The following is a 27110-nucleotide window of genomic DNA, read 5'->3' on the forward strand; positions in this document are numbered from 1 at the left end:
CCATTCCACCTTCACATGCTTCGGCCACACTCACAACAAGGGCCTAGCTCGCTTTCCTCCCCTCCTCACACCTTCCCACCAGAGCACCCACCCTCCTCCCACACCTGACTAACATGCACAGGTCCCCACAAACAGCAACAAGGCGCCCACCTTTTTGGCCCTGCCATGCACACGGCTCTCCCACTACCACTCCCGTCCTCCTTTCCCTCACCTCCTCCAAATCACCAATGACCTCCTCACACTTGACCACCTGCCTGGCCACCCTCCTCCAACCCCTTCCTAACCACTCCACACGGCCACCACGCGGCGCAATGCCTCATCCCATTCCACCTTCACATGCTTCAGCCACACTCACAACAAGGGCCTAGCTCGCTTTCCTCCCCTCCTCACACCTTCCCACCAGAGCACCCACCCTCCTCCCACACCTGACTAACATGCACAGGTCCCCACAAAGAGCTGCAAGGCGCCCACCTTTTTGGCCCTGCCATACACACGGCTCTCCCACTACCACTCCCGTCCTCCTTTCCCTCACCTCCTCCAAATCACCAATGACCTCCTCACACTTGACCACCTGCCTGGCCACCCTCCTCCAACCCCTTCCTAACCACTCCACACGGCCACCAGGTGGTGCAATGCCTCATCCCATTCCACCTTCACATGCTTCGGCCACACTCACAACAAGGGCCTAGCTCGCTTTCCTCCCCTCCTCACACCTTCCCACCAGAGCACCCACCCTCCTCCCACACCTGACTAACATGCATAGACCCCCGCAAACAGCAAAAAGGCCCCCACTCTTTTCGCCCTACCATCCATACACCTCTCCCACAACCACTCCCGGCCTCCTTTCCCTCACTTCCTCCAAATCACCAATGACCTCCTCACACTTGACCACCTGCCTGGCCACCCTCCTCCAACCCCTTCCTAACCACTCCACACGGCCACCACGCGGCGCAATGCCTCATCCCATTCCACCTTCACATGCTTCAGCCACACTCACAACAAGGGCCTAGCTCGCTTTCCTCCCCTCCTCACACCTTCCCACCAGAGCACCCACCCTCCTCCCACACCTGACTAACATGCACAGGTCCCCACAAAGAGCTGCAAGGCGCCCACCTTTTTGGCCCTGCCATACACACGGCTCTCCCACTACCACTCCCGTCCTCCTTTCCCTCACCTCCTCCAAATCACCAATGACCTCCTCACACTTGACCACCTGCCTGGCCACCCTCCTCCAACCCCTTCCTAACCACTCCACACGGCCACCACGCGGCGCAATGCCTCATCCCATTCCACCTTCACATGCTTCGGCCACACTCACAACAAGGGCCTAGCTCGCTTTCCTCCCCTCCTCACACCTTCCCACCAGAGCACCCACCCTCCTCCCACACCTGACTAACATGCATAGACCCCCGCAAACAGCAACAAGGCCCCCACTCTTTTCGCCCTACCATCCATACACCTCTCCCACAACCACTCCCGGCCTCCTTTCCCTCACCTCCTCCAAATCACCAATGACCTCCTCACACTTGACCACCTGCCTGGCCACCCTCCTCCAACCCCTTCCTAACCACTCCACACGGCCACCACGCGGCGCAATGCCTCATCCCATTCCACCTTCACATGCTTCGGCCACACTCACAACAAGGGCCTAGCTCGCTTTCCTCCCCTCCTCACACCTTCCCACCAGAGCACCCACCCTCCTCCCACACCTGACTAACATGCACAGGTCCCCACAAAGAGCTGCAAGGCGCCCACCTTTTTGGCCCTGCCATGCACACGGCTCTCCCACTACCACTCCCGTCCTCCTTTCCCTCACCTCCTCCAAATCACCAATGACCTCCTCACACTTGACCACCTGCCTGGCCACCCTCCTCCAACCCCTTCCTAACCACTCCACACGGCCACCACGCGGCGCAATGCCTCATCCCATTCCACCTTCACATGCTTCGGCCACACTCACAACAAGGGCCTAGCTCGCTTTCCTCCCCTCCTCACACCTTCCCACCAGAGCACCCACCCTCCTCCCACACCTGACTAACATGCACAGGTCCCCACAAACAGCAACAAGGCGCCCACCTTTTTGGCCCTGCCATGCACACGGCTCTCCCACTACCACTCCCGTCCTCCTTTCCCTCACCTCCTCCAAATCACCAATGACCTCCTCACACTTGCCCACCTGCCTGGCCACCCTCCTCCAACCCCTTCCTAACCACTCCACACGGCCACCAGGCGGCGCAATGCCTCATCCCATTCCACCTTCACATGCTTCGGCCACACTCACAACAAGGGCCTAGCTCGCTTTCCTCCCCTCCTCACACCTTCCCACCAGAGCACCCACCCTCCTCCCACACCTGACTAACATGCACAGGTCCCAACAAACAGCAACAAGGCGCCCACCTTTTTGGCCCTGCCATGCACACGGCTCTCCCACTACCACTCCCGTCCTCCTTTCCCTCACCTCCTCCAAATCACCAATGACCTCCTCACACTTGACCACCCGCCTGGCCACCCTCCTCCAACCCCTTCCTAACCACTCCACACGGCCACCACGCGGCGCAATGCCTCATCCCATTCCACCTTCACATGCTTCGGCCACACTCACAACAAGGGCCTAGCTCGCTTTCCTCCCCTCCTCACACCTTCCCACCAGAGCACCCACCCTCCTCCCACACCTGACTAACATCTACAGGCCCCCACAAAGAGCTGCAAGGCGGGCGCCTACATTTTTGGCCCTACCATGCACACGGCTCTCCCACAACCACTCCCGGCCTCCTTTCCCTCACCTCCTCCAAATCACCACTGACCTCCTCACACTTGACCACCTGCCTGGCCACCCTCCTCCAACCCCTTCCTAACCACTCCACACGGCCACCACGCGGCGCAATGCCTCATCCCATTCCACCTTCACATGCTTCGGCCACACTCACAACAAGGGCCTAGCTCGCTTTCCTCCCCTCCTCACACCTTCCCACCAGAGCACCCACCCTCCTCCCACACCTGACTGACATGCACAGGGCCCCACAAAGAGCTGCAAGGCGGGCGCCCACCTTTTTGGCCCTGCCATGCACACGGCTCTCCCACTACCACTCCCGTCCTCCTTTCCCTCACCTCCTCCAAATCACCAATGACCTCCTCACACTTGACCACCTGCCTGGCCACCCTCCTCCAACCCCTTCCTAACCACTCCACACGGCCACCACGCGGCGCAATGCCTCATCCCATTCCACCTTCACATGCTTTGGCCACACTCACAACAAGGGCCTAGCTCGCTTTCCTCCCCTCCTCACACCTTCCCACCAGAGCACCCACCCTCCTCCCACACCTGACTAACATGCACAGGTCCCCACAAAGAGCTGCAAGGCGGGCGCCTACCTTTTTGGCCCTGCCATGCACACGGCTCTCCCACTACCACTCCCGGCCTCCTTTCCCCCACCTCCTCCAAATCACCAATGACCTCCTCACACTTGACCACCTGCCTGGCCACCCTCCTCCAACCCCTTCCTAACCACTCCACACGGCCACCACGCGGCGCAATGCCTCATACCATTCCACCTTCACATGGTCTAGGCCACACTCACAACAAGGGCCTAGCTCGCTTTCCTCCCCTCCTCACACCTTCCCACCAGAGCACCCACCCTCCTCCCACACCTGACTAACATGCACAGGTCCCCACAAAGAGCTGCAAGGCGGGCACCCACCTTTTTGGCCCTGCCATGCACACGGCTCTCCCACTACCACTCCCGGCCTCCTTTCCCTCACCTCCTCCAAATCACCAATGACCTCCTCACACTTGACCACCTGCCTGGCCACCCTCCTCCAACCCCTTCCTAACCACTCCACATGGCCACCACGCGGCGCAATGCCTCATCCCATTCCACCTTCACATGCTTCAGCCACACTCACAACAAGGGCCTAGCTCGCTTTCCTCCCCTCCTCACACCTTCCCACCAGAGCACCCACCCTCCTCCCACACCTGACTAACATGCACAGGTCCCCACAAAGAGCTGCAAGGCGGGCGCCTACCTTTTTGGCCCTGCCATGCACACGGCTCTCCCACTACCACTCCCGGCCTCCTTTCCCTCACCTCCTCCAAATCACCAATGACCTCCTCACACTTGACCACCTGCCTGGCCACCCTCCTCCAACCCCTTCCTAACCACTCCACACGGCCACCAGGTGGTGCAATGCCTCATCCCATTCCACCTTCACATGCTTCGGCCACACTCACAAAAAGGGCCTAGCTCGCTTTCCTCCCCTCCTCACACCTTCCCACCAGAGCACCCACCCTCCTCCCACACCTGACTGACATGCACAGGGCCCCACAAAGAGCTGCAAGGCGGGCGCCCACCTTTTTGGCCCTGCCATGCACACGGCTCTCCCACTACCACTCCCGTCCTCCTTTCCCTCACGTCCTCCAAATCACCAATGACCTCCTCACACTTGACCACCTGCCTGGCCACCCTCCTCCAACCCCTTCCTAACCACTCCACACGGCCACCACGCGGCGCAATGCCTCATCCCATTCCACCTTCACATGCTTCGGCCACACTCACAACAAGGGCCTAGCTCGCTTTCCTCCCCTCCTCACACCTTCCCACCAGAGCACCCACCCTCCTCCCACACCTGACTAACATGCACAGGTCCCCACAAAGAGCTGCAAGGCGCCCACTCTTTTCACCCTACCATCCACACACCTCTCCCACTACCACTCCCGTCCTCCTTTCCCTCACCTCCTCCAAATCACCAATGACCTCCTCACACTTGACCACCTGCCTGGCCACCCTCCTCCAACCCCTTCCTAACCACTCCACACGGCCACCACGCGGCGCAATGCCTCATCCCATTCCACCTTCACATGCTTTGGCCACACTCACAACAAGGGCCTAGCTCGCTTTCCTCCCCTCCTCACACCTTCCCACCAGAGCACCCACCCTCCTCCCACACCTGACTAACATCTACAGGCCCCCACAAAGAGCTGCAAGGCGGGCGCCTACCTTTTTGGCCCTGCCATGCACACGGCTCTCCCACTACCACTCCCGGCCTCCTTTCCCTCACCTCCTCCAAATCACCACTGACCTCCTCACACTTGACCACCTGCCTGGCCACCCTCCTCCAACCCCTTCCTAACCACTCCACACGGCCACCAGGTGGTGCAATGCCTCATCCCATTCCACCTTCACATGCTTCGGCCACACTCACAACAAGGGCCTAGCTCGCTTTCCTCCCCTCCTCACACCTTCCCACCAGAGCACCCACCCTCCTCCCACACCTGACTAACATGCACAGACCCCCACAAAGAGCTGCAAGGCGCCCACCTTTTTGGCCCTGCCATGCACACGGCTCTCCCACTACCACTCCCGTCCTCCTTTCCCTCACCTCCTCCAAATCACCAATGACCTCCTCACACTTGACCACCTGCCTGGCCACCCTCCTCCAACCCCTTCCTAACCACTCCACACGGCCACCAGGCGGTGCAATGCCTCATCCCATTCCACCTTCACATGCTTCGGCCACACTCACAACAAGGGCCTAGCTCGCTTTCCTCCCCTCCTCACACCTTCCCACCAGAGCACCCACCCTCCTCCCACACCTGACTAACATGCACAGGTCCCCACAAAGAGCTGCAAGGCGGGCGCCCACCTTTTTGGCCCTGCCATGCACACGGCTCTCCCACTACCACTCCCGGCCTCCTTTCCCTCACCTCCTCCAAATCACCACTGACCTCCTCACACTTGACCACCTGCCTGGCCACCCTCCTCCAACCCCTTCCTAACCACTCCACACGGCCACCACGCGGCGCAATGCCTCATCCCATTCCACCTTCACATGCTTCGGCCACACTCACAACAAGGGCCTAGCTCGCTTTCCTCCCCTCCTCACACCTTCCCACCAGAGCACCCACCCTCCTCCCACACCTGACTAACATGCACAGACCCCCACAAAGAGCTGCAAGGCGCCCACCTTTTTGGCCCTGCCATGCACACGGCTCTCCCACTACCACTCCCGGCCTCCTTTCCCTCACCTCCTCCAAATCACCAATGACCTCCTCACACTTGACCACCTGCCTGGCCACCCTCCTCCAACCCCTTCCTAACCACTCCACACGGCCACCAGGTGGTGCAATGCCTCATCCCATTCCACCTTCACATGCTTCGGCCACACTCACAACAAGGGCCTAGCTCGCTTTCCTCCCCTCCTCACACCTTCCCACCAGAGCACCCACCCTCCTCCCACACCTGACTAACATGCACAGACCCCCGCAAGCAGCACCAAGGCCCCCACCATTTTCGCCCTACCATCCACACACCTCTCCCACAACCACTCCCGGCCTCCTTTCCCTCACCTCCTCCAAATCACCAATGACCTCCTCACACTTGACCACCTGCCTGGCCACCCTCCTCCAACCCCTTCCTAACCACTCCACATGGCCACCACGCGGCGCAATGCCTCATCCCATTCCACCTTCACATGCTTCAGCCACACTCACAACAAGGGCCTAGCTCGCTTTCCTCCCCTCCTCACACCTTCCCACCAGAGCACCCACCCTCCTCCCACACCTGACTAACATGCATAGACCCACGCAAACAGCAACAAGGCGCCTACCTTTTTGGCCCTGCCATGCACACGGCTCTCCCACTACCACTCCCGGCCTCCTTTCCCTCACCTCCTCCAAATCACCACTGACCTCCTCACACTTGCCCACCTGCCTGGCCACCCTCCTCCAACCCCTTCCTAACCACTCCACACGGCCACCACGCGGCGCAATGCCTCATCCCATTCCACCTTCACATGCTTCGGCCACACTCACAACAAGGGCCTAGCTCGCTTTCCTCCCCTCCTCACACCTTCCCACCAGAGCACCCACCCTCCTCCCACACCTGACTAACATGCACAGGTCCCCACAAAGAGCTGCAAGGCGCCCACCTTTTTGGCCCTGCCATGCACACGGCTCTCCCACTACCACTCCCGGCCTCCTTTCCCTCACCTCCTCCAAATCACCAATGACCTCCTCACACTTGACCACCTGCCTGGACACCCTCCTCCAACCCCTTCCTAACCACTCCACACGGCCACCAGGTGGTGCAATGCCTCATCCCATTCCACCTTCACATGCTTCGGCCACACTCACAACAAGGGCCTAGCTCGCTTTCCTCCCCTCCTCACACCTTCCCACCAGAGCACCCACCCTCCTCCCACACCTGACTAACATGCACAGGTCCCCACAAAGAGCTGCAAGGCGCCCACCTTTTTGGCCCTGCCATGCACACGGCTCTCCCACTACCACTCCCGGCCTCCTTTCCCTCACCTCCTCCAAATCACCAATGACCTCCTCACACTTGACCACCTGCCTGGCCACCCTCCTCCAACCCCTTCCTAACCACTCCACACGGCCACCACGCGGCGCAATGCCTCATCCCATTCCACCTTCACATGCTTCAGCCACACTCACAACAAGGGCCTAGCTCGCTTTCCTCCCCTCCTCACACCTTCCCACCAGAGCACCCACCCTCCTCCCACACCTGACTAACATGCACAGGTCCCCACAAAGAGCTGCAAGGCGGGCGCCCACCTTTTTGGCCCTGCCATGCACACGGCTCTCCCACTACCACTCCCGGCCTCCTTTCCCTCACCTCCTCCAAATCACCACTGACCTCCTCACACTTGACCACCTGCCTGGCCACCCTCCTCCAACCCCTTCCTAACCACTCCACACGGCCACCACGCGGCGCAATGCCTCATCCCATTCCACCTTCACATGCTTCAGCCACACTCACAACAAGGGCCTAGCTCGCTTTCCTCCCCTCCTCACACCTTCCCACCAGAGCACCCACCCTCCTCCCACACCTGACTAACATGCACAGGTCCCCACAAAGAGCTGCAAGGCGCCCACCTTTTTGGCCCTGCCATGCACACGGCTCTCCCACTACCACTCCCGGCCTCCTTTCCCTCACCTCCTCCAAATCACCAATGACCTCCTCACACTTGACCACCTGCCTGGACACCCTCCTCCAACCCCTTCCTAACCACTCCACACGGCCACCAGGTGGTGCAATGCCTCATCCCATTCCACCTTCACATGCTTCGGCCACACTCACAACAAGGGCCTAGCTCGCTTTCCTCCCCTCCTCACACCTTCCCACCAGAGCACCCACCCTCCTCCCACACCTGACTAACATGCACAGGTCCCCACAAAGAGCTGCAAGGCGGGCGCCCACCTTTTTGGCCCTGCCATGCACACGGCTCTCCCACTACCACTCCCGGCCTCCTTTCCCTCACCTCCTCCAAATCACCAATGACCTCCTCACACTTGACCACCTGCCTGGCCACCCTCCTCCAACCCCTTCCTAACCACTCCACACGGCCACCACGCGGCGCAATGCCTCATCCCATTCCACCTTCACATGGTCTAGGCCACACTCACAACAAGGGCCTAGCTCGCTTTCCTCCCCTCCTCACACCTTCCCACCAGAGCACCCACCCTCCTTCCACACTTGACTAACATGCACAGGTCCCCACAAAGAGCTGCAAGGCGCCTACCTTTTTGGCCCTGCCATGCACACGGCTCTCCCACTACCACTCCCGGCCTCCTTTCCCTCACCTCCTCCAAATCACCAATGACCTCCTCACACTTGACCACCTGCCTGGCCACCCTCCTCCAACCCCTTCCTAACCACTCCACACGGCCACCACGCGGCGCAATGCCTCATCCCATTCCACCTTCACATGCTTCGGCCACACTCACAACAAGGGCCTAGCTCGCTTTCCTCCCCTCCTCACACCTTCCCACCAGAGCACCCACCCTCCTCCCACACCTGACTAACATGCACAGGTCCCCACAAAGAGCTGCAAGGCGCCCACCTTTTTGGCCCTGCCATGCACACGGCTCTCCCACTACCACTCCCGTCCTCCTTTCCCTCACCTCCTCCAAATCACCAATGACCTCCTCACACTTGCCCACCTGCCTGGCCACCCTCCTCCAACCCCTTCCTAACCACTCCACACGGCCACCACGCGGCGCAATGCCTCATCCCATTCCACCTTCACATGCTTCGGCCACACTCACAACAAGGGCCTAGCTCGCTTTCCTCCCCTCCTCACACCTTCCCACCAGAGCACCCACCCTCCTCCCACACCTGACTAACATGCACAGGTCCCCACAAAGAGCTGCAAGGCGGGCGCCCACCTTTTTGGCCCTGCCATGCACACGGCTCTCCCACTACCACTCCCGGCCTCCTTTCCCTCACCTCCTCCAAATCACCAATGACCTCCTCACACTTGCCCACCTGCCTGGCCACCCTCCTCCAACCCCTTCCTAACCACTCCACACGGCCACCACGCGGCGCAATGCCTCATCCCATTCCACCTTCACATGCTTCGGCCACACTCACAACAAGGGCCTAGCTCGCTTTCCTCCCCTCCTCACACCTTCCCACCAGAGCACCCACCCTCCTCCCACACCTGACTAACATGCACAGGTCCCCACAAACAGCAACAAGGCGCCCACCTTTTTGGCCCTGCCATGCACACGGCTCTCCCACTACCACTCCCGGCCTCCTTTCCCTCACCTCCTCCAAATCACCAATGACCTCCTCACACTTGACCACCTGCCTGGCCACCCTCCTCCAACCCCTTCCTAACCACTCCACACGGCCACCAGGCAGCGCAATGCCTCATCCCATTCCACCTTCACATGCTTCGGCCACACTCACAACAAGGGCCTAGCTCGCTTTCCTCCCCTCCTCACACCTTCCCACCAGAGCACCCACCCTCCTCCCACACCTGACTAACATGCACAGGTCCCCACAAAGAGCTGCAAGGCGGGCGCCTACATTTTTGGCCCTACCATGCACACGGCTCTCCCACTACCACTCCCGGCCTCCTTTCCCTCACCTCCTCCAAATCACCACTGACCTCCTCACACTTGACCACCTGCCTGGCCACCCTCCTCCAACCCCTTCCTAACCACTCCACACGGCCACCAGGCGGTGCAATGCCTCATCCCATTCCACCTTCACATGCTTCGGCCACACTCACAACAAGGGCCTAGCTCGCTTTCCTCCCCTCCTCACACCTTCCCACCAGAGCACCCACCCTCCTCCCACACCTGACTAACATGCACAGGTCCCCACAAACAGCAACAAGGCGCCCACCTTTTTGGCCCTGCCATGCACACGGCTCTCCCACTACCACTCCCGTCCTCCTTTCCCTCACCTCCTCCAAATCACCAATGACCTCCTCACACTTGACCACCTGCCTGGCCACCCTCCTCCAACCCCTTCCTAACCACTCCACACGGCCACCACGCGGCGCAATGCCTCATCCCATTCCACCTTCACATGCTTCAGCCACACTCACAACAAGGGCCTAGCTCGCTTTCCTCCCCTCCTCACACCTTCCCACCAGAGCACCCACCCTCCTCCCACACCTGACTAACATGCACAGGTCCCCACAAAGAGCTGCAAGGCGCCCACCTTTTTGGCCCTGCCATACACACGGCTCTCCCACTACCACTCCCGTCCTCCTTTCCCTCACCTCCTCCAAATCACCAATGACCTCCTCACACTTGACCACCTGCCTGGCCACCCTCCTCCAACCCCTTCCTAACCACTCCACACGGCCACCACGCGGCGCAATGCCTCATCCCATTCCACCTTCACATGCTTCGGCCACACTCACAACAAGGGCCTAGCTCGCTTTCCTCCCCTCCTCACACCTTCCCACCAGAGCACCCACCCTCCTCCCACACCTGACTAACATGCATAGACCCCCGCAAACAGCAAAAAGGCCCCCACTCTTTTCGCCCTACCATCCATACACCTCTCCCACAACCACTCCCGGCCTCCTTTCCCTCACTTCCTCCAAATCACCAATGACCTCCTCACACTTGACCACCTGCCTGGCCACCCTCCTCCAACCCCTTCCTAACCACTCCACACGGCCACCACGCGGCGCAATGCCTCATCCCATTCCACCTTCACATGCTTCAGCCACACTCACAACAAGGGCCTAGCTCGCTTTCCTCCCCTCCTCACACCTTCCCACCAGAGCACCCACCCTCCTCCCACACCTGACTAACATGCACAGGTCCCCACAAAGAGCTGCAAGGCGCCCACCTTTTTGGCCCTGCCATACACACGGCTCTCCCACTACCACTCCCGTCCTCCTTTCCCTCACCTCCTCCAAATCACCAATGACCTCCTCACACTTGACCACCTGCCTGGACACCCTCCTCCAACCCCTTCCTAACCACTCCACACGGCCACCACGCGGCGCAATGCCTCATCCCATTCCACCTTCACATGCTTCGGCCACACTCACAACAAGGGCCTAGCTCGCTTTCCTCCCCTCCTCACACCTTCCCACCAGAGCACCCACCCTCCTCCCACACCTGACTAACATGCACAGGTCCCCACAAAGAGCTGCAAGGCGCCCACCTTTTTGGCCCTGCCATGCACACGGCTCTCCCACTACCACTCCCGGCCTCCTTTCCCTCACCTCCTCCAAATCACCAATGACCTCCTCACACTTGACCACCTGCCTGGCCACCCTCCTCCAACCCCTTCCTAACCACTCCACACGGCCACCACGCGGCGCAATGCCTCATCCCATTCCACCTTCACATGCTTCGGCCACACTCACAACAAGGGCCTAGCTCGCTTTCCTCCCCTCCTCACACCTTCCCACCAGAGCACCCACCCTCCTCCCACACCTGACTAACATGCACAGGTCCCCACAAAGAGCTGCAAGGCGGGCGCCCACCTTTTTGGCCCTGCCATGCACACGGCTCTCCCACTACCACTCCCGTCCTCCTTTCCCTCACCTCCTCCAAATCACCAATGACCTCCTCACACTTGACCACCTGCCTGGCCACCCTCCTCCAACCCCTTCCTAACCACTCCACACGGCCACCAGGCGGCGCAATGCCTCATCCCATTCCACCTTCACATGCTTCGGCCACACTCACAACAAGGGCCTAGCTCGCTTTCCTCCCCTCCTCACACCTTCCCACCAGAGCACCCACCCTCCTCCCACACCTGACTAACATCTACAGGCCCCCACAAAGAGCTGCAAGGCGGGCGCCTACATTTTTGGCCCTACCATGCACACGGCTCTCCCACAACCACTCCCGGCCTCCTTTCCCTCACCTCCTCCAAATCACCACTGACCTCCTCACACTTGACCACCTGCCTGGCCACCCTCCTCCAACCCCTTCCTAACCACTCCACACGGCCACCACACGGCGCAATGCCTCATCCCATTCCACCTTCACATGCTTCGGCCACACTCACAACAAGGGCCTAGCTCGCTTTCCTCCCCTCCTCACACCTTCCCACCAGAGCACCCACCCTCCTCCCACACCTGACTGACATGCACAGGGCCCCACAAAGAGCTGCAAGGCGGGCGCCCACCTTTTTGGCCCTGCCATGCACACGGCTCTCCCACTACCACTCCCGTCCTCCTTTCCCTCACCTCCTCCAAATCACCAATGACCTCCTCACACTTGACCACCTGCCTGGCCACCCTCCTCCAACCCCTTCCTAACCACTCCACACGGCCACCACGCGGCGCAATGCCTCATCCCATTCCACCTTCACATGCTTTGGCCACACTCACAACAAGGGCCTAGCTCGCTTTCCTCCCCTCCTCACACCTTCCCACCAGAGCACCCACCCTCCTCCCACACCTGACTAACATCTACAGGCCCCCACAAAGAGCTGCAAGGCGGGCGCCCACCTTTTTGGCCCTGCCATGCACACGGCTCTCCCACTACCACTCCCGGCCTCCTTTCCCTCACCTCCTCCAAATCACCACTGACCTCCTCACACTTGCCCACCTGCCTGGCCACCCTCCTCCAACCCCTTCCTAACCACTCCACACGGCCACCAGGTGGTGCAATGCCTCATCCCATTCCACCTTCACATGCTTCGGCCACACTCACAACAAGGGCCTAGCTCGCTTTCCTCCCCTCCTCACACCTTCCCACCAGAGCACCCACCCTCCTCCCACACCTGACTAACATGCACAGACCCCCACAAAGAGCTGCAAGGCGCCCACCTTTTTGGCCCTGCCATGCACACGGCTCTCCCACTACCACTCCCGTCCTCCTTTCCCTCACCTCCTCCAAATCACCAATGACCTCCTCACACTTGACCACCTGCCTGGCCACCCTCCTCCAACCCCTTCCTAACCACTCCACACGGCCACCAGGCGGTGCAATGCCTCATCCCATTCCACCTTCACATGCTTCGGCCACACTCACAACAAGGGCCTAGCTCGCTTTCCTCCCCTCCTCACACCTTCCCACCAGAGCACCCACCCTCCTCCCACACCTGACTAACATGCACAGGTCCCCACAAAGAGCTGCAAGGCGGGCGCCCACCTTTTTGGCCCTGCCATGCACACGGCTCTCCCACTACCACTCCCGGCCTCCTTTCCCTCACCTCCTCCAAATCACCAATGACCTCCTCACACTTGACCACCTGCCTGGCCACCCTCCTCCAACCCCTTCCTAACCACTCCACACGGCCACCACGCGGCGCAATGCCTCATCCCATTCCACCTTCACATGCTTCGGCCACACTCACAACAAGGGCCTAGCTCGCTTTCCTCCCCTCCTCACACCTTCCCACCAGAGCACCCACCCTCCTCCCACACCTGACTAACATGCACAGACCCCCACAAAGAGCTGCAAGGCGCCCACCTTTTTGGCCCTGCCATGCACACGGCTCTCCCACTACCACTCCCGGCCTCCTTTCCCTCACCTCCTCCAAATCACCAATGACCTCCTCACACTTGACCACCTGCCTGGCCACCCTCCTCCAACCCCTTCCTAACCACTCCACACGGCCACCAGGTGGTGCAATGCCTCATCCCATTCCACCTTCACATGCTTCGGCCACACTCACAACAAGGGCCTAGCTCGCTTTCCTCCCCTCCTCACACCTTCCCACCAGAGCACCCACCCTCCTCCCACACCTGACTAACATGCACAGACCCCCGCAAGCAGCAACAAGGCCCCCACCATTTTCGCCCTACCATCCACACACCTCTCCCACAACCACTCCCGTCCTCCTTTCCCTCACCTCCTCCAAATCACCAATGACCTCCTCACACTTGACCACCTGCCTGGCCACCCTCCTCCAACCCCTTCCTAACCACTCCACATGGCCACCAGGCGGTGCAATGCCTCATCCCATTCCACCTTCACATGCTTCAGCCACACTCACAACAAGGGCCTAGCTCGCTTTCCTCCCCTCCTCACACCTTCCCACCAGAGCACCCACCCTCCTCCCACACCTGACTAACATGCATAGTCCCCCGCAAACAGCAACAAGGCGCCTACCTTTTTGGCCCTGCCATGCACACGGCTCTCCCACTACCACTCCCGTCCTCCTTTCCCTCACCTCCTCCAAATCACCAATGACCTCCTCACACTTGACCACCTGCCTGGCCACCCTCCTCCAACCCCTTCCTAACCACTCCACACGGCCACCACGCGGCGCAATGCCTCATCCCATTCCACCTTCACATGCTTCGGCCACACTCACAACAAGGGCCTAGCTCGCTTTCCTCCCCTCCTCACACCTTCCCACCAGAGCACCCACCCTCCTCCCACACCTGACTAACATGCACAGGTCCCCACAAAGAGCTGCAAGGCGCCCACCTTTTTGGCCCTGCCATGCACACGGCTCTCCCACTACCACTCCCGGCCTCCTTTCCCTCACCTCCTCCAAATCACCAATGACCTCCTCACACTTGACCACCTGCCTGGCCACCCTCCTCCAACCCCTTCCTAACCACTCCACACGGCCACCAGGTGGTGCAATGCCTCATCCCATTCCACCTTCACATGCTTCGGCCACACTCACAACAAGGGCCTAGCTCGCTTTCCTCCCCTCCTCACACCTTCCCACCAGAGCACCCACCCTCCTCCCACACCTGACTAACATGCACAGACCCCCACAAAGAGCTGCAAGGCGCCCACCTTTTTGGCCCTGCCATGCACACGGCTCTCCCACTACCACTCCCGGCCTCCTTTCCCTCACCTCCTCCAAATCACCAATGACCTCCTCACACTTGACCACCTGCCTGGCCACCCTCCTCCAACCCCTTCCTAACCACTCCACACGGCCACCAGGTGGTGCAATGCCTCATCCCATTCCACCTTCACATGCTTCGGCCACACTCACAACAAGGGCCTAGCTCGCTTTCCTCCCCTCCTCACACCTTCCCACCAGAGCACCCACCCTCCTCCCACACCTGACTAACATGCACAGACCCCCGCAAGCAGCAACAAGGCCCCCACCATTTTCGCCCTACCATCCACACACCTCTCCCACAACCACTCCCGTCCTCCTTTCCCTCACCTCCTCCAAATCACCAATGACCTCCTCACACTTGACCACCTGCCTGGCCACCCTCCTCCAACCCCTTCCTAACCACTCCACATGGCCACCAGGCGGTGCAATGCCTCATCCCATTCCACCTTCACATGCTTCAGCCACACTCACAACAAGGGCCTAGCTCGCTTTCCTCCCCTCCTCACACCTTCCCACCAGAGCACCCACCCTCCTCCCACACCTGACTAACATGCATAGTCCCCCGCAAACAGCAACAAGGCGCCTACCTTTTTGGCCCTGCCATGCACACGGCTCTCCCACTACCACTCCCGTCCTCCTTTCCCTCACCTCCTCCAAATCACCAATGACCTCCTCACACTTGACCACCTGCCTGGCCACCCTCCTCCAACCCCTTCCTAACCACTCCACACGGCCACCACGCGGCGCAATGCCTCATCCCATTCCACCTTCACATGCTTCGGCCACACTCACAACAAGGGCCTAGCTCGCTTTCCTCCCCTCCTCACACCTTCCCACCAGAGCACCCACCCTCCTCCCACACCTGACTAACATGCACAGGTCCCCACAAAGAGCTGCAAGGCGCCCACCTTTTTGGCCCTGCCATGCACACGGCTCTCCCACTACCACTCCCGGCCTCCTTTCCCTCACCTCCTCCAAATCACCAATGACCTCCTCACACTTGACCACCTGCCTGGCCACCCTCCTCCAACCCCTTCCTAACCACTCCACACGGCCACCAGGTGGTGCAATGCCTCATCCCATTCCACCTTCACATGCTTCGGCCACACTCACAACAAGGGCCTAGCTCGCTTTCCTCCCCTCCTCACACCTTCCCACCAGAGCACCCACCCTCCTCCCACACCTGACTAACATGCACAGGTCCCCACAAAGAGCTGCAAGGCGCCCACCTTTTTGGCCCTGCCATGCACACGGCTCTCCCACTACCACTCCCGGCCTCCTTTCCCTCACCTCCTCCAAATCACCAATGACCTCCTCACACTTGACCACCTGCCTGGCCACCCTCCTCCAACCCCTTCCTAACCACTCCACACGGCCACAACGCGGCGCAATGCCTCATCCCATTCCACCTTCACATGCTTCAGCCACACTCACAACAAGGGCCTAGCTCGCTTTCCTCCCCTCCTCACACCTTCCCACCAGAGCACCCACCCTCCTCCCACACCTGACTAACATGCACAGGTCCCCACAAAGAGCTGCAAGGCGGGCGCCCACCTTTTTGGCCCTGCCATGCACACGGCTCTCCCACTACCACTCCCGGCCTCCTTTCCCTCACCTCCTCCAAATCACCACTGACCTCCTCACACTTGACCACCTGCCTGGCCACCCTCCTCCAACCCCTTCCTAACCACTCCACACGGCCACCACGCGGCGCAATGCCTCATCCCATTCCACCTTCACATGCTTCAGCCACACTCACAACAAGGGCCTAGCTCGCTTTCCTCCCCTCCTCACACCTTCCCACCAGAGCACCCACCCTCCTCCCACACCTGACTAACATGCACAGGTCCCCACAAAGAGCTGCAAGGCGGGCGCCTACCTTTTTGGCCCTGCCATGCACACGGCTCTCCCACTACCACTCCCGGCCTCCTTTCCCTCACCTCCTCCAAATCACCAATGACCTCCTCACACTTGCCCACCTGCCTGGCCACCCTCCTCCAACCCCTTCCTAACCACTCCACACGGCCACCACGCGGCGCAATGCCTCATCCCATTCCACCTTCACATGGTCTAGGCCACACTCACAACAAGGGCCTAGCTCGCTTTCCTCCCCTCCTCACACCTTCCCACCAGAGCACCCACCCTCCTCCCACACCTGACTAACATGCACAGGTCCCCACAAAGAGCTGCAAGGCGGGCGCCCACCTTTTTGGCCCTGCCATGCACACGGCTCTCCCACTACCACTCCCGGCCTCCTTTCCCTCACCTCCTCCAAATCACCAATGACCTCCTCACACTTGACCACCTGCCTGGCCACCCTCCTCCAACCCCTTCCTAACCACTCCACACGGCCACCACGCGGCGCAATGCCTCATCCCATTCCACCTTCACATGGTCTAGGCCACACTCACAACAAGGGCCTAGCTCGCTTTCCTCCCCTCCTCACACCTTCCCACCAGAGCACCCACCCTCCTTCCACACTTGACTAACATGCACAGGTCCCCACAAAGAGCTGCAAGGCGCCTACCTTTTTGGCCCTGCCATGCACACGGCTCTCCCACTACCACTCCCGGCCTCCTTTCCCTCACCTCCTCCAAATCACCAATGACCTCCTCACACTTGACCACCTGCCTGGCCACCCTCCTCCAACCCCTTCCTAACCACTCCACACGGCCACCACGCGGCGCAATGCCTCATCCCATTCCACCTTCACATGCTTCGGCCACACTCACAACAAGGGCCTAGCTCGCTTTCCTCCCCTCCTCACACCTTCCCACCAGAGCACCCACCCTCCTCCCACACCTGACTAACATGCACAGGTCCCCACAAAGAGCTGCAAGGCGCCCACCTTTTTGGCCCTGCCATGCACACGGCTCTCCCACTACCACTCCCGGCCTCCTTTCCCTCACCTCCTCCAAATCACCAATGACCTCCTCACACTTGACCACCTGCCTGGCCACCCTCCTCCAACCCCTTCCTAACCACTCCACACGGCCACCAGGTGGTGCAATGCCTCATCCCATTCCACCTTCACATGCTTCGGCCACACTCACAACAAGGGCCTAGCTCGCTTTCCTCCCCTCCTCACACCTTCCCACCAGAGCACCCACCCTCCTCCCACACCTGACTAACATGCACAGGTCCCCACAAAGAGCTGCAAGGCGCCTACCTTTTTGGCCCTGCCATGCACACGGCTCTCCCACTACCACTCCCGGCCTCCTTTCCCTCACCTCCTCCAAATCACCAATGACCTCCTCACACTTGACCACCTGCCTGGCCACCCTCCTCCAACCCCTTCCTAACCACTCCACACGGCCACAACGCGGCGCAATGCCTCATCCCATTCCACCTTCACATGCTTCAGCCACACTCACAACAAGGGCCTAGCTCGCTTTCCTCCCCTCCTCACACCTTCCCACCAGAGCACCCACCCTCCTCCCACACCTGACTAACATGCACAGGTCCCCACAAAGAGCTGCAAGGCGGGCGCCCACCTTTTTGGCCCTGCCATGCACACGGCTCTCCCACTACCACTCCCGGCCTCCTTTCCCTCACCTCCTCCAAATCACCACTGACCTCCTCACACTTGACCACCTGCCTGGCCACCCTCCTCCAACCCCTTCCTAACCACTCCACACGGCCACCACGCGGCGCAATGCCTCATCCCATTCCACCTTCACATGCTTCAGCCACACTCACAACAAGGGCCTAGCTCGCTTTCCTCCCCTCCTCACACCTTCCCACCAGAGCACCCACCCTCCTCCCACACCTGACTAACATGCACAGGTCCCCACAAAGAGCTGCAAGGCGGGCGCCTACCTTTTTGGCCCTGCCATGCACACGGCTCTCCCACTACCACTCCCGGCCTCCTTTCCCTCACCTCCTCCAAATCACCAATGACCTCCTCACACTTGCCCACCTGCCTGGCCACCCTCCTCCAACCCCTTCCTAACCACTCCACACGGCCACCACGCGGCGCAATGCCTCATCCCATTCCACCTTCACATGGTCTAGGCCACACTCACAACAAGGGCCTAGCTCGCTTTCCTCCCCTCCTCACACCTTCCCACCAGAGCACCCACCCTCCTCCCACACCTGACTAACATGCACAGGTCCCCACAAAGAGCTGCAAGGCGGGCGCCCACCTTTTTGGCCCTGCCATGCACACGGCTCTCCCACTACCACTCCCGGCCTCCTTTCCCTCACCTCCTCCAAATCACCAATGACCTCCTCACACTTGACCACCTGCCTGGCCACCCTCCTCCAACCCCTTCCTAACCACTCCACACGGCCACCACGCGGCGCAATGCCTCATCCCATTCCACCTTCACATGGTCTAGGCCACACTCACAACAAGGGCCTAGCTCGCTTTCCTCCCCTCCTCACACCTTCCCACCAGAGCACCCACCCTCCTTCCACACTTGACTAACATGCACAGGTCCCCACAAAGAGCTGCAAGGCGCCTACCTTTTTGGCCCTGCCATGCACACGGCTCTCCCACTACCACTCCCGGCCTCCTTTCCCTCACCTCCTCCAAATCACCAATGACCTCCTCACACTTGACCACCTGCCTGGCCACCCTCCTCCAACCCCTTCCTAACCACTCCACACGGCCACCACGTGGCGCAATGCCTCATCCCATTCCACCTTCACATGCTTCGGCCACACTCACAAAAAGGGCCTAGCTCGCTTTCCTCCCCTCCTCACACCTTCCCACCAGAGCACCCACCCTCCTCCCACACCTGACTAACATGCACAGGTCCCCACAAAGAGCTGCAAGGCGGGTGCCTACCTTTTTGGCCCTGCCATGCACACGGCTCTCCCACTACCACTCCCGGCCTCCTTTCCCTCACCTCCTCCAAATCACCAATGACCTCCTCACACTTGCCCACCTGCCTGGCCACCCTCCTCCAACCCCTTCCTAACCACTCCACACGGCCACCACGCGGCGCAATGCCTCATACCATTCCACCTTCACATGGTCTAGGCCACACTCACAACAAGGGCCTAGCTCGCTTTCCTCCCCTCCTCACACCTTCCCACCAGAGCACCCACCCTCCTCCCACACCTGACTAACATGCACAGACCCCCACAAAGAGCTGCAAGGCGCCCACCTTTTTGGCCCTGCCATGCACACGGCTCTCCCACTACCACTCCCGTCCTCCTTTCCCTCACCTCCTCCAAATCACCAATGACCTCCTCACACTTGACCACCTGCCTGGCCACCCTCCTCCAACCCCTTCCTAACCACTCCACACGGCCACCAGGCGGTGCAATGCCTCATCCCATTCCACCTTCACATGCTTCGGCCACACTCACAACAAGGGCCTAGCTCGCTTTCCTCCCCTCCTCACACCTTCCCACCAGAGCACCCACCCTCCTCCCACACCTGACTAACATGCACAGGTCCCCACAAAGAGCTGCAAGGCGGGCGCCCACCTTTTTGGCCCTGCCATGCACACGGCTCTCCCACTACCACTCCCGGCCTCCTTTCCCTCACCTCCTCCAAATCACCAATGACCTCCTCACACTTGACCACCTGCCTGGCCACCCTCCTCCAACCCCTTCCTAACCACTCCACACGGCCACCAGGCGGCGCAATGCCTCATCCCATTCCACCTTCACATGCTTCGGCCACACTCACAACAAGGGCCTAGCTCGCTTTCCTCCCCTCCTCACACCTTCCCACCAGAGCACCCACCCTCCTCCCACACCTGACTAACATGCACAGGTCCCCACAAAGAGCTGCAAGGCGGGCGCCTACCTTTTTGGCCCTGCCATGCACACGGCTCTCCCACTACCACTCCCGGCCTCCTTTCCCTCACCTCCTCCAAATCACCAATGACCTCCTCACACTTGCCCACCTGCCTGGCCACCCTCCTCCAACCCCTTCCTAACCACTCCACACGGCCACCACGCGGCGCAATGCCTCATACCATTCCACCTTCACATGGTCTAGGCCACACTCACAACAAGGGCCTAGCTCGCTTTCCTCCCCTCCTCACACCTTCCCACCAGAGCACCCACCCTCCTCCCACACCTGACTAACATGCACAGGTCCCCACAAAGAGCTGCAAGGCGGGCGCCCACCTTTTTGGCCCTGCCATGCACACGGCTCTCCCACTACCACTCCCGGCCTCCTTTCCCTCACCTCCTCCAAATCACCAATGACCTCCTCACACTTGACCACCTGCCTGGCCACCCTCCTCCAACCCCTTCCTAACCACTCCACACGGCCACCACGCGGCGCAATGCCTCATCCCATTCCACCTTCACATGGTCTAGGCCACACTCACAACAAGGGCCTAGCTCGCTTTCCTCCCCTCCTCACACCTTCCCACCAGAGCACCCACCCTCCTTCCACACTTGACTAACATGCACAGGTCCCCACAAAGAGCTGCAAGGCGCCTACCTTTTTGGCCCTGCCATGCACACGGCTCTCCCACTACCACTCCCGGCCTCCTTTCCCTCACCTCCTCCAAATCACCAATGACCTCCTCACACTTGACCACCTGCCTGGCCACCCTCCTCCAACCCCTTCCTAACCACTCCACACGGCCACCACGCGGCGCAATGCCTCATCCCATTCCACCTTCACATGCTTCGGCCACACTCACAAAAAGGGCCTAGCTCGCTTTCCTCCCCTCCTCACACCTTCCCACCAGAGCACCCACCCTCCTTCCACACCTGACTAACATGCATAGACCCCCGCAAACAGCAACAAGGCGCCTACCTTTTTGGCCCTGCCATGCACACGGCTCTCCCACTACCACTCCCGTCCTCCTTTCCCTCACCTCCTCCAAATCACCAATGACCTCCTCACACTTGCCCACCTGCCTGGCCACCCTCCTCCAACCCCTTCCTAACCACTCCACACGGCCACCACGCGGCGCAATGCCTCATCCCATTCCACCTTCACATGCTTCGGCCACACTCACAACAAGGGCCTAGCTCGCTTTCCTCCCCTCCTCACACCTTCCCACCAGAGCACCCACCCTCCTCCCACACCTGACTAACATGCACAGGTCCCCACAAAGAGCTGCAAGGCGGGCGCCCACCTTTTTGGCCCTGCCATGCACACGGCTCTCCCACTACCACTCCCGGCCTCCTTTCCCTCACCTCCTCCAAATCACCAATGACCTCCTCACACTTGACAACCTGCCTGGCCACCCTCCTCCAACCCCTTCCTAACCACTCCACACGGCCACCACGCGGCGCAATGCCTCATCCCATTCCACCTTCACATGCTTCGGCCACACTCACAACAAGGGCCTAGCTCGCTTTCCTCCCCTCCTCACACCTTCCCACCAGAGCACCCACCCTCCTCCCACACCTGACTAACATGCACAGGTCCCCACAAACAGCAACAAGGCGCCCACCTTTTTGGCCCTGCCATGCACACGGCTCTCCCACTACCACTCCCGTCCTCCTTTCCCTCACCTCCTCCAAATCACCAATGACCTCCTCACACTTGACCACCTGCCTGGCCACCCTCCTCCAACCCCTTCCTAACCACTCCACACGGCCACCACGCGGCGCAATGCCTCATCCCATTCCACCTTCACATGCTTCGGCCACACTCACAACAAGGGCCTAGCTCGCTTTCCTCCCCTCCTCACACCTTCCCACCAGAGCACCCACCCTCCTCCCACACCTGACTAACATGCACAGGCCCCCACAAAGAGCTGCAAGGCGGGCGCCTACATTTTTGGCCCTGCCATGCACACGGCTCTCCCACAACCACTCCCGGCCTCCTTTCCCTCACCTCCTCCAAATCACCACTGACCTCCTCACACTTGACCACCTGCCTGGCCACCCTCCTCCAACCCCTTCCTAACCACTCCACACGGCCACCACGCGGTGCAATGCCTCATCCCATTCCACCTTCACATGCTTCGGCCACACTCACAACAAGGGCCTAGCTCGCTTTCCTCCCCTCCTCACACCTTCCCACCAGAGCACCCACCCTCCTCCCACACCTGACTAACATGCACAGGTCCCCACAAACAGCAACAAGGCGCCCACCTTTTTGGCCCTGCCATGCACACGGCTCTCCCACTACCACTCCCGTCCTCCTTTCCCTCACCTCCTCCAAATCACCAATGACCTCCTCACACTTGACCACCTGCCTGGCCACCCTCCTCCAACCCCTTCCTAACCACTCCACACGGCCACCAGGCGGCGCAATGCCTCATCCCATTCCACCTTCACATGCTTCGGCCACACTCACAACAAGGGCCTAGCTCGCTTTCCTCCCCTCCTCACACCTTCCCACCAGAGCACCCACCCTCCTCCCACACCTGACTAACATGCATAGACCCCCGCAAACAGCAAAAAGGCCCCCACTCTTTTCGCCCTACCATCCATACACCTCTCCCACAACCACTCCCGGCCTCCTTTCCCTCACTTCCTCCAAATCACCAATGACCTCCTCACACTTGACCACCTGCCTGGCCACCCTCCTCCAACCCCTTCCTAACCACTCCACACGGCCACCAGGTGGTGCAATGCCTCATCCCATTCCACCTTCACATGCTTCAGCCACACTCACAACAAGGGCCTAGCTCGCTTTCCTCCCCTCCTCACACCTTCCCACCAGAGCACCCACCCTCCTCCCACACCTGACTAACATGCACAGGTCCCCACAAAGAGCTGCAAGGCGCCCACCTTTTTGGCCCTGCCATGCACACGGCTCTCCCACTACCACTCCCGTCCTCCTTTCCCTCACCTCCTCCAAATCACCAATGACCTCCTCACACTTGACCACCTGCCTGGCCACCCTCCTCCAACCCCTTCCTAACCACTCCACACGGCCACCACGCGGCGCAATGCCTCATCCCATTCCACCTTCACATGCTTCGGCCACACTCACAACAAGGGCCTAGCTCGCTTTCCTCCCCTCCTCACACCTTCCCACCAGAGCACCCACCCTCCTCCCACACCTGACTAACATGCATAGACCCCCGCAAACAGCAACAAGGCCCCCACTCTTTTCGCCCTACCATCCATACACCTCTCCCACAACCACTCCCGGCCTCCTTTCCCTCACCTCCTCCAAATCACCAATGACCTCCTCACACTTGACCACCTGCCTGGCCACCCTCCTCCAACCCCTTCCTAACCACTCCACACGGCCACCACGCGGCGCAATGCCTCATCCCATTCCACCTTCACATGCTTCGGCCACACTCACAACAAGGGCCTAGCTCGCTTTCCTCCCCTCCTCACACCTTCCCACCAGAGCACCCACCCTCCTCCCACACCTGACTAACATGCATAGTCCCCCGCAAACAGCAACAAGGCGCCTACCTTTTTGGCCCTGCCATGCACACGGCTCTCCCACTACCACTCCCGTCCTCCTTTCCCTCACCTCCTCCAAATCACCAATGACCTCCTCACACTTGACCACCTGCCTGGCCACCCTCCTCCAACCCCTTCCTAACCACTCCACACGGCCACCACGCGGCGCAATGCCTCATCCCATTCCACCTTCACATGCTTCGGCCACACTCACAAAAAGGGCCTAGCTCGCTTTCCTCCCCTCCTCACACCTTCCCACCAGAGCACCCACCCTCCTCCCACACCTGACTAACATGCACAGGTCCCCACAAAGAGCTGCAAGGCGGGCGCCTACCTTTTTGGCCCTGCCATGCACACGGCTCTCCCACTACCACTCCCGGCCTCCTTTCCCTCACCTCCTCCAAATCACCAATGACCTCCTCACACTTGCCCACCTGCCTGGCCACCCTCCTCCAACCCCTTCCTAACCACTCCACACGGCCACCACGCGGCGCAATGCCTCATACCATTCCACCTTCACATGGTCTAGGCCACACTCACAACAAGGGCCTAGCTCGCTTTCCTCCCCTCCTCACACCTTCCCACCAGAGCACCCACCCTCCTCCCACACCTGACTAACATGCACAGGTCCCCACAAAGAGCTGCAAGGCGCCCACCTTTTTGGCCCTGCCATGCACACGGCTCTCCCACTACCACTCCCGTCCTCCTTTCCCTCACCTCCTCCAAATCACCAATGACCTCCTCACACTTGACCACCTGCCTGGCCACCCTCCTCCAACCCCTTCCTAACCACTCCACACGGCCACCAGGCGGTGCAATGCCTCATCCCATTCCACCTTCACATGCTTCGGCCACACTCACAACAAGGGCCTAGCTCGCTTTCCTCCCCTCCTCACACCTTCCCACCAGAGCACCCACCCTCCTCCCACACCTGACTAACATGCACAGGTCCCCACAAAGAGCTGCAAGGCGGGCGCCCACCTTTTTGGCCCTGCCATGCACACGGCTCTCCCACAACCACTCCCGGCCTCCTTTCCCTCACCTCCTCCAAATCACCAATGACCTCCTCACACTTGACCACCTGCCTGGCCACCCTCCTCCAACCCCTTCCTAACCACTCCACACGGCCACCACGCGGCGCAATGCCTCATCCCATTCCACCTTCACATGCTTCGGCCACACTCACAACAAGGGCCTAGCTCGCTTTCCTCCCCTCCTCACACCTTCCCACCAGAGCACCCACCCTCCTCCCACACCTGACTAACATGCACAGGTCCCCACAAAGAGCTGCAAGGCGGGCGCCTACCTTTTTGGCCCTGCCATGCACACGGCTCTCCCACTACCACTCCCGGCCTCCTTTCCCTCACCTCCTCCAAATCACCAATGACCTCCTCACACTTGCCCACCTGCCTGGCCACCCTCCTCCAACCCCTTCCTAACCACTCCACACGGCCACCACGCGGCGCAATGCCTCATACCATTCCACCTTCACATGGTCTAGGCCACACTCACAACAAGGGCCTAGCTCGCTTTCCTCCCCTCCTCACACCTTCCCACCAGAGCACCCACCCTCCTCCCACACCTGACTAACATGCACAGGTCCCCACAAAGAGCTGCAAGGCGGGCGCCCACCTTTTTGGCCCTGCCATGCACACGGCTCTCCCACTACCACTCCCGGCCTCCTTTCCCTCACCTCCTCCAAATCACCAATGACCTCCTCACACTTGACCACCTGCCTGGCCACCCTCCTCCAACCCCTTCCTAACCACTCCACACGGCCACCACGCGGCGCAATGCCTCATCCCATTCCACCTTCACATGGTCTAGGCCACACTCACAACAAGGGCCTAGCTCGCTTTCCTCCCCTCCTCACACCTTCCCACCAGAGCACCCACCCTCCTTCCACACTTGACTAACATGCACAGGTCCCCACAAAGAGCTGCAAGGCGCCTACCTTTTTGGCCCTGCCATGCACACGGCTCTCCCACTACCACTCCCGGCCTCCTTTCCCTCACCTCCTCCAAATCACCAATGACCTCCTCACACTTGACCACCTGCCTGGCCACCCTCCTCCAACCCCTTCCTAACCACTCCACACGGCCACCACGCGGCGCAATGCCTCATCCCATTCCACCTTCACATGCTTCGGCCACACTCACAAAAAGGGCCTAGCTCGCTTTCCTCCCCTCCTCACACCTTCCCACCAGAGCACCCACCCTCCTTCCACACCTGACTAACATGCATAGACCCCCGCAAACAGCAACAAGGCGCCTACCTTTTTGGCCCTGCCATGCACACGGCTCTCCCACTACCACTCCCGTCCTCCTTTCCCTCACCTCCTCCAAATCACCAATGACCTCCTCACACTTGCCCACCTGCCTGGCCACCCTCCTCCAACCCCTTCCTAACCACTCCACACGGCCACCACGCGGCGCAATGCCTCATCCCATTCCACCTTCACATGCTTCGGCCACACTCACAACAAGGGCCTAGCTCGCTTTCCTCCCCTCCTCACACCTTCCCACCAGAGCACCCACCCTCCTCCCACACCTGACTAACATGCACAGGTCCCCACAAAGAGCTGCAAGGCGGGCGCCCACCTTTTTGGCCCTGCCATGCACACGGCTCTCCCACTACCACTCCCGGCCTCCTTTCCCTCACCTCCTCCAAATCACCAATGACCTCCTCACACTTGACAACCTGCCTGGCCACCCTCCTCCAACCCCTTCCTAACCACTCCACACGGCCACCACGCAGCGCAATGCCTCA

The sequence above is a fragment of the Struthio camelus genome, chromosome 28 (genome assembly GCF_040807025.1).
Source record: "Struthio camelus isolate bStrCam1 chromosome 28, bStrCam1.hap1, whole genome shotgun sequence".
NCBI classification, from domain to species: Eukaryota; Metazoa; Chordata; class Aves; order Struthioniformes; family Struthionidae; genus Struthio; species Struthio camelus.